Source organism: Tupaia chinensis, unplaced genomic scaffold (genome assembly GCF_000334495.1).
Source record: "Tupaia chinensis unplaced genomic scaffold, TupChi_1.0 Scaffold000106_1, whole genome shotgun sequence".
Classification (NCBI taxonomy): domain Eukaryota; kingdom Metazoa; phylum Chordata; class Mammalia; order Scandentia; family Tupaiidae; genus Tupaia; species Tupaia belangeri.
In genome coordinates this window covers 2312932-2322204 of record NW_006159570.1, presented here as the reverse complement: position 1 = coordinate 2322204, position 9273 = coordinate 2312932, and the positions used below count along the sequence as shown (strand labels likewise).

The 9273-nt window shown below is 34.7% G+C and overlaps 1 long non-coding RNA gene across 1 annotated transcript in view; it reads right to left on the bottom strand.

Annotated features, from left to right (window-relative positions):
- Positions 1 to 6087, bottom strand: part of LOC102470356 (uncharacterized) — a 25523-nt gene extending 19436 nt beyond the window's left edge. The window contains exon 1 of the long non-coding RNA XR_333877.1: positions 5969 to 6087. This is a non-coding gene — a long non-coding RNA (uncharacterized LOC102470356). The remainder of the gene's footprint in view (positions 1 to 5968) is intronic.
- Positions 6088 to 9273: the final 3186 nt, after the last annotated feature.

Sequence of the window (9273 nt, the reverse complement as noted above, 5' to 3'; positions counted from 1 at the left end):
ATATATATATATATATATATATACACACACACACACACACACATATACATACTCATATATATTAAGAAAATGTATTGCAAGTATTTAAAAATATGCAAATGCATAATGTATTGTTTTTTTTTAAGTGTAGCCTGTTAAATCTAATGCTTAATGCTATGATAAACCTATGATAATATTTTAGAACTAAAAGAGATGTTATCAGAAATCTAGTCCAGTACTTTCATGTTGTAAGAGAGGAAACTAGTTATCAGACTGGCTCATGGTTTCTCATATTACTATTTAAAGAGCTGAGACTAGAACCCTGGTTTTCCATTTGTCAGTTCGTTAATCTTCAATAACCATTTTACATTGAATCTAATCAGATATTAATTTTAAGATGTGCCATTATCATACATAAAGAAAGAAAGAAAAATTGTTGCCAGGGAAGCCATGACACTTTCATTAATGATTGACCTACCCAGTGCATGAGTCCATCATATTTGTCCCTCATTGCTTTTTAAACATTTTTTTTTAATCTATCGTGAGGATTGGGCAAGATTTTCTTTTCTTCAGCTGCACTGACTAGCCTGTTAGGCAATCCTGTTACACAGATATCATAATCAAAATATACCATAGCTTAATGTAGTTGTGAATGTCCTTTCTCACGTTTTAGGGTATTCATTTGTCATTTTACATGTAACTCAGTGATCATGGTTATTATTACAATGAAAAGTATTTTACTAAGACCTAATTCATGCCCTGTCCTTTGTTTCCATGTGTTTAGGTGCAAACAATGCAGTTTTGTTTCAGTGATGAGAAGATATTTTACATTTCAGTAAAAAATCATATGGTATACCAACAGAGCCCATGGCTCAGTCAGAAGAGGGACAGTGGATCAGCTCTGACCAAGAGAGGAAAACTGCCGCTGCGTAATCACTGTTCCTTGTATATGTTTACAGCCTTTGTAAGACAGTATCTATTTTAAAAGTCTTCTTGATTTCAGAGTTGTCAAAACATTAAATAATAATGATAACTTTTAAAATTTGGGTTCTTAGAAATGGTGAAATATGATATCGCCTTGATATTTGGTAGATATATACTTTAGAATAATTTATTCTTGAATAGTAGTTTTATGGAATACTATGATTATTTACCTAAAAAGGCTCTTTATCTCTTTCTAGCATATCCAAATAGAGCAACACATGTGGGACTTTTGACTGTGTGTATATGCCCATCCTACTTTTATACATTTCCAAACCAAGTAGGTTGCTTAGTAAATACTCTTTAATACACATGTTCAAAGTTCTAAATTTGTGTTTGGTGGGCTGCTCTGATCTTACAAAATGTATTCACATGTAATGAATGTCTTAAATGGCTGTAGATTTTTAAAATCGAGAGTAGTTTATTCTTCATTATTTTTCAAAATTGAAATACATTTCATTTGAACATGGTTTCAAAATCATTAACTACTCGAAGTAGTTTCCAGTTACATAATAAGCAGCTGAATCATGTTGAATATTCAGTAATAAAAGAGTTTGATTTTTTTCCCTTCTTAAAAAAAAAAAAATACCTAGGTTTGGAATGTGCTGAGTCTATATAGAGGACAAGAATTTAATTTCAAATAAGTTTTCAGACTACTTCTAGCTCACCAAGTCATAATTACTATTTTGACAGTTATGTCTCATAGACATTTATTTTAATTGCATATGTTAGCAATTCATTTTGGCATGGCAGACTCTGCCATTGTTGTGTTGCCGAATTATGCTTACAGAAACTATGTCAGAAATTCAACATGTAGAGAACAGTAATTAACCTGAATCATCAATTAGCTTTTGTGAATACAGATGTCCTATGAATGCGCTGCAGTTGTTTTTTTTTTCCCCCTACTTTAATTAAGTAAAATCTTACTAACCCTGATTCTTTCTCTTTACCCTCTCTTTCTACCTATTACCAAGTCTTCTTGATTTAATGTCTAAATATGTTTTGAATCTTTCCTCTTTCTATCTCCATTATTGCTACCCTTGAGGGGGGAGGGGGTAAGGTCTTCAAAAGCTTCACAGAAAGTGCATACTATGAAAAACACCCCATGGATTTTATAGATTTCTTGTGCCATGATACACTCATACTTTAAATTCATGTTTCCCCAAACTTTTTGAAGTCCTTTAGTATGTTAACTTTATCTCATTTGAGTTTTGCTTATAGCCCACTGTCTCTACCACACTCACTCTTGCCCCTCTACCTGGCTTCCCTTGGCTTGCTCCTCCATTTTTCATGTCAGTAGTCACTTCAGATATTGCGTTCTCTGACTACCCTGACCTGATCTAGGACTTTTAAATATATTCCACTGGAAATTTTAATTTGTCCTTCATTGTTCTTGTCATAGGTACAAACATGGCTGTGTTTGTTTATATTTTTAATTTTATTTATTTTTGTAGAGAGATTTTTGCTATAGAGCGTGTGCACACGCCGGAGAGACAGACAGAAAGTGGAAATTCACCCCCCAGGGGGGATGACCACGCCACAATCCCTTCTCCTCTAATCTCCTCTCAGGATTTTGGGCATGCACGCACATGCAGCTGGCGTGGGTTTCAAGCTTCTGGGTCTGGGGCTGGAACTGCGGTTGACTATATGGGAACCCAGTGATGTGACCATTATGCCATCTGCTGGTCTCTCTGTGTGTTTATTTTAATAGGCTGTATGTGCTGGGTGACATTAGGTTTTACAAGAGTAGGAATATTTTATTTATTCAATATCTCTAGCCAATTGCACAGCAATTGGCAAATAATAAGGATGTAGTAATTATGTGTTTATAAGACATCGTAACTCTACTGCAAAAGAATGAATTATTATTAAGTCTGTGCCGAAGTGAAGCTGACATTTTTCAAGAACAATTTGCCATGAAAAAAATAACATGAGCATAGCAGCGGTCCTTTTAAAAATGCCCTTTGAGGATTTTAGTGAAACTGTACATAGTTTGGAAATGCTCTTAATTAAAAATGAGTTTTATCATTAGTGAGTCAGATATCTTATATATTTGGTTGGGCATTACCACTTTCTAGCTGTGTGATGTTGAACAGTGAATTATCTTTCTGAAACCGCTTCCCGTTTTACCTGCTTAAATATTCTCTGGTTTGTTACAAGGAGAAAACAGGTTGGGGTAAAAAATGAAATTTAAAGCACTGTTTGTAAGATTTAACTATTTAAGTATGCCAAGAAGATTCTGTTAGCTATTGATTTGATTTTTACAGCATCCTTGACAATAATTTCTAAAACGTCTTTAAAGTGTTCTGCATTTTAGGATTTTCACTAATTTCCTTTTAAGTAATCTATATTCTTAGATATTTTAGATTATCATAGAAATTTATTTTATTAAAGATCACTTTTATTGAAGATAATACCTACTGTACATGTTTTAAATCTATACATTTCAACTTATAAAGATGACAAAAAATAACTTTTAGGTTTATTTTTTTTTCTTGCTGTCACATAAAATTCTCAATTATACTTTTCATCTTTTTTCTTGAAGCTAAAGGGTAGTCATGTCCATAGATTACAAAGGATATTATTAAACTAAGTCCAGTGACAATTTTAGTAATATTTATATTTACTTCAAATGTTGATCACTTTTAGCTAGGTTTCCATGTTCTTATTTTGAATATAAATATATATCCATTATATACATATTTTTCATAATATCTACCTTTAAGTAGAAGGGATATGTATATGCTTTAAAATGAAAAAAAATTCCTCTGAAACCCTTCTGAGTCTGTCTATGCATGCAATTATTTTATATACAGATCTGGAGAAGCATTTGAAGTGCAGTGGTATAGACTGTACTTGATCAATTGATCCTTACATATCTTTAAAGATTTACAACAGTAGTTTACAGTAAGAAGTACTCTTTTATATCTATATTGATGCAGAATAGTCACATATAAAGAAATTTCCCCCTAAAAGTGCATATTTTCCCAGTTGGGCATCAAATCACTTATTTGACAGACATATTTAATTGAATCCTTTCTATGTTTTGCACCAAAGTTTAAGTCCAAATTATGTGATGATAGAGTCCATTCTCCAGGAAGATTCATCATGCTCTTTCCTTCCTGGATGATCTGGAATCATTAGAGTTCAATGAATCTAATCTTTTACTCAAAATCTAGGGAGGTAGTTTTCTTGCTTAGTAAACCAACTCTCATATATTACCTCTAATTATAATAATTAAAATGATTAAGGGCTTTTTATTACTAAAATGAATAATCTTTTCCCACTGTCAAAGATATTCTTGAAAGAAATATAGGACTAATGACTGTAATTCAGATATGACATGTAATATTATATATAAGAAATCTAGTACTGTAATTTTTGTATTTTGTAATACATAGTAATTTATGTATTTATGTATATTATAACTTGTATGTATGGAATAATATAATTTGTGACACACTTTGGTAAATCACAGCATTGAATCTTGAGTCCATTTTAATTTGTGTTGAGTTTCTAGCAGATTTCCCACCAACACTTTGTATTTGGAATATATTTGTTTTACATCAAATAGAGCATGTTCTTGTTTTAGTTAGGGTATTAAGTTCAAAGTTGACTCTTTTTACTAATATTGTATTTACTATTACACATTCTGTTATGCCAATATCTACTGGGTTGTAGGAAAAGTCATGACATATTTTTGTATGTTTTTCTATGCAAAAATTGCATCATGACTATTCTGATGACCCAATATTAAGGAATCTATTAAATATTGTGCTTTAGCATAAGGCTGCTTCAAATGGATATGTTCTCATTCATTCGTATTATTCCTAAGGAGAAATCTGCAGGTTCCTTTGATAATCCAGTCAAGGCTTCTGAGACTATAGAATCCAATATAGCACCTGCTAGTATAAGCTAATATACATAGACCCATTTTCAATCATGATGGTTTAATTTTATGAAACTACTGGTGCAAAAAGTTGGGTTTTAGGGAATTTCACGTGTTTAGCCAAGTTAAAATGCTTTCAAACTTATTCAATATAATAACTTCCTAATAAACCAAGAGGGGGTGGGAATGGATTGTATTACAGGAGCTGGTTAAAAGACATGCTGTAACATGAAAGCTAATAGTGCCTCAAATCAACCAGTTAATTAGAAAGGTTCTGAGAGTACTACAGGGTTTGCATATGTTCATTACACTAGAACTTAAAGGAAGCAAGCCATTATCTTCCTTTGGAGAGCTCTAGTAATAGTATTGCTTTAGGCCCTGACCCTCTTTTCCTATCCTGCCACCATAGACTGGCTATGTTTTGATATTACTGTTTATTGCAGAGTGTTTATAGTGGTTAAAATAATTGGACGCTTCCTACTACACACGAAAACACATAGTTCTGTTCATTACATAGATGGATTACATAGGAAGCTGCTCTGTGGTATCCATTTTGAAAGTTTAGAATGACCTAATAAGAAAATGCTGGTAAATATTTTGAGTATGATCTCTGAGACTCTTCCCTGTTCTTCTTTTCTAATTACCAGAGGGCACATATGCTTTCAGAGAGAAAGAGAGAGCCTGTTGGGATACTGGGCACAAACATACATGTGCCTGGTGTGTTTTTCAAGTTACTAGTCTGGGATTTCATCTGCAGTTGGTCATGTGGGATCTGGCTCCCTATGCACAATGCTTAGCTGCTTTGTTATGGGACCAGCCTTATTCTTCCTTCTTTCTACAGACATTATTTATATCCTGAGATTTGCATCAAAGTTTCATCTAATCAGATTCTAATATGTTTATCGATCATACTGGAAATAATCCAAAGAGCACTGTGTTTGTATCTAAGTGAAATATATTACTAAAAGGGAAGACAAAGTAGTTTATTTTTCCAATAATTGAAATTTTCAGTTGATTATAGGTTAATTTTCAGGCAATATAATTATTATCATAATTATTCTTGTCTACTAAATGATGAATTTGTAACTCATATAGTATTAATCAACACTTGATACTTACTTTGTACCTGGGGCCATTCCAAATGCTTTCACATGTATAACTTTATTCTGTCTTTACAGTAACCCTCTGTTTTTTTTCTATCCTTACATTAACCCTCTGATTTAGTCTGCATGGGGTGTCATTCCACATACCATAGAATGTGTGTCATAAACAGCATCATTTTCTCAGCGTTCCGGAGGCTGGAAGTCAGAGATCAGAGTGCCAGGATGGTTGCCCTGACAAAGGACCTTCTGCTGACTCCAGATAGCTGCCTTCTTGCTGTGTACTCACAGGACCTCTTCCTCGTGTGTATCCAGAGAGAGGGTGAGAGGGCAGCCTGCAAATACTTTGTCATGTCCTTTTTTATAATCGTACAAATTCCATTGGATCAGGGCCCTACCCTTCTAATTTTCTTTAACTTTACTAAATTTCCTTAGATACTCCCCCTTCCAAATATAGGCACACTGGGAATTAGGGCTTTAACATAGGAATTTGTGGGGGGCATAACATTCAGTTTGTACCGCCCCTAAGGTAAATTGTGCTGTGATCATCACCGGTTTGCGGAAATGGCAGTGGAGATACAGAGTGAGGATGTGCCTGGTGTTACACACTAGCAAGTGCTAGAGCTGTGATTCAGATCCAGGGTATCTCCCTTAAGCCTACATGCTCTAAACTGCAACTCTGACTTTTGCTTTAGTGTGAGATGACAGAGAAGAGGTAAAAAGGATAGAGATACTTTGTGATGTGGATAAGAGGTAAGAAAGGGGGACTTAGAAGATTCAGATTTGCTGCTTAAAAACAAAGTTATAAGGCTTATGAGGTTTCTCCGGTAAACAGAGAAATTGATCAAGCTTGTAAATCTTCTATGCATTTTTTCTTTGTTGGTTAGTTTTTCAATCAGCCTTTCTTACAGTGGGGCCTAGATTAGATTCCTAAGTCCATCTCACACTTATTGAATCAGAATCTCTGGGGAAGTGGCAGTGTGAGTATGTGTATTTTGAAAAAGTTCTTCAAATAATTTATATGTATTCTAAGGTTTGAGAACACTGCTCCTCAAAGAGGCAGCCAGTTCAGGTAACGAGATATATATTTGAGTTGACTTATGTTTGGGCAAGACCTTGGTCCATGTTTAAGCTCTTGATCAATGCAGAAAGGTTAACATGCAAAAAGCCTTTTAAAAATAGCTTTCAAAGGAGGATAAATTCTACTTTTAGGTATCCTATTTATAGAGGCAGCATTTGCTCCCCATTGCCTCTCTCCCTATTTGCCTTGGATATTTTTCAGTCCTGTGTTTTGGTTCCATTTCTTGGTTGCTATCTTGATGGTGTTTTATCTGAAGTACTCACTCTCATCTCCTTGAGAAGCCTCCTCACCTTACCACATCATGCCTTTTTGTGTTTGTTCCTGGATGTAGGATATCATACTGATTCACGGACTCCCTTGTCCTCTTTTTTCTAAGTTTGATATTCCTTATAATCTATAGAGTGGTAAGTCATCTACATGGCCTGATTTGTAGGCACTGACAGGCTGACCTGAGACAACACTGTCTGAAAGTCTACTTCCCACTGTGTTACCCACCAACTGCTTACATTATGTGGAGCACTTACCCCAAGATAGGCTCCAACATTCCACCATCAATTCTGATTGGGACACACTTCAGATTTTCTCTATCTCAAATATGAACAGTGCACATTTAGCATAGTAGAAGTACTAAAAGGAAAGGAAATAATTCAGTTTATTAGGTTATTTGGAAAGTCATGACCCATTTTTACATAAAAAAATATGTCATGACTTTCCCAACAAACAAATAGTTTAACCCACCGATGTCCAAATTTATTGAATCTCACCAACCCATATTTTCAGCATAGTTGTGTCCATATTCTGCAGCCTTCATGTTTTATATAAATACTTAGGAGTACTTATATTGCACTGATACTGATTTGCTGGTTGAGGCTTAATTTCCCAAAAATTTTTGAAAAAATATAAACAGCTTACCTGGTTCAAGGAGTATGAATGATTTCTTTTTTTTTCTGTTTTGTTTTGTTTTGTTTTGTTTTTTAGAGAGGTTTTTGTGATAGGGCATGTGTGCTCGCCAGACAGAGAGAGAGAGAGAGACAGACAGAAAGCGAGAAATCACCCTCCAGGGGGGATGGTCACGCCGCAATCCCTGCTGCTCCATTCTCCTCTCTGGATCTTGGGCATGCACGCACTTGTGCCCGGCGTGAGTTTTAAGCCACTGGGTCCGGGACGCGAACCGTGGTTGACTACATGGGAGTCCAGCGACATAGCCATTATGCTAACTGCTGGTCCCAAGGAGTATGAATGATTTCTAAACACCTTTGTGAAAAAAAATTACCACAGGGAATTTAAAAACTAAGCAATGAAAACTTAACCTAGGACACATATGTTTTGAGATAAGTCGAGTATCATGAGAGAATCAGAATTGGAATTTTGGGTGTAACTGGGGGGATTAAAAATATTTTGAATCAGTTCTAGTATGCTTAGGATGGAACTGAGTACAGGATGCCGAAGAATGGAAAAAATGGAAGAAAAGCTGGATATGGAGGTAGGAGATTTGAAGGCAGATCTTATGCCCTTCACAGTGATTTTTAGATGCCAACCATGTCAGCATCCTAAACCTAAGATGTAGATATATATGTGACTGTGTGTGTATGTATGTCTTTCTATCAACCAGTCAATCAAGAGAACTTTAAATGACTAAAACTAATCATCTCAGGACTCTAAAAACAAGATCTGATATGAATGTCATCAGGCAATCCTCTTTAAAACTTTTTAAGTTTGCAGAGTTGCTGAACAAGAGAAGGTCTAATATCCTGCTGTGTGTGAAGACAGGAGCATTACCATAAATTAGAACATGTGGAGCTTTTATTTTTCCTTTTACTTTCAAGTCTGTCATTTTTATTAGTGTTCATAGAATGCCTTTCTCTAAAGACAGACTTTGCAACTTTCTGTAAAGTTTTTGAAGAGACAAATTCTTTAATAAATTGAATGAAAGCAGTGCAGAGAGCTTAGATTTCATCCTTTTTCATTTTTTCTATTAGCATAAATATAATGTACTAGCAAAATTCATGTGTGCCTTGGGTTGTGACTGTCAGGCATCCATTTTTTGTAAACGAATGTAGTTTTTTGAAGTTGATATGAAAGAATGTATCCTGAGAATGCTTTCTTGAATTTCAGCTCAAAATCACGAACCATTCATAGAATGTATACTTTTAAGCCAAAGCTCTAATTGAATAAATGTGTGTTCTATCTAAAAGTTCATACTAAAACTAAGCAGCTGAAATTTTCTCAGCATTTGCAACTTC